Below are 493 nucleotides of genomic sequence, written 5' to 3'. Positions count from 1 at the left end.
AAGACCTGTTAGTACGGGATCTTAGGAAAAGGGCTTTCCATGTGCCCCGGAAGCGAGCAGCACACAAGGCCTCAGATTCACCCTATCCATCAATGAGCCAAGCGTCGGCTGGAGTTGGATGTTAGAAGCCTCGCCGCCATTGGACGTCGGCCAAGCAGTGTAAACACGGTTCTCTGGCAGTGATAGAATCACCTCTTCACCACTTCTGGCAGCTCTACGGCCTCCACGATCTGGTTTGGAGGCACTGCCAGGGAGAACACACCCTGCGCCCCTATGCCATACAGACAACTTGTAAAAGTTCAGGTGGAGGAGGATAATGGGTCTGGGGCCTGTTGTTTTCATGGTTCGGGCGCCCCTTAGTTCCATGAGGAATCTTAAAGCTACAGACAGACTACAATGAATATTCATAGACCTGGGGAACCAGGCGAAGCGCCCCCTTTTCACTGGTCTCCACAGATATGAACAAAGAAGTAGCCCCGCAGTAGCACTAAAA

Source organism: Salvelinus sp. IW2-2015, unplaced genomic scaffold (genome assembly GCF_002910315.2).
Source record: "Salvelinus sp. IW2-2015 unplaced genomic scaffold, ASM291031v2 Un_scaffold1978, whole genome shotgun sequence".
In the NCBI taxonomy this organism is placed as follows: domain Eukaryota; kingdom Metazoa; phylum Chordata; class Actinopteri; order Salmoniformes; family Salmonidae; genus Salvelinus; species Salvelinus sp. IW2-2015.
This window is presented reverse-complemented; position numbering follows the sequence as displayed.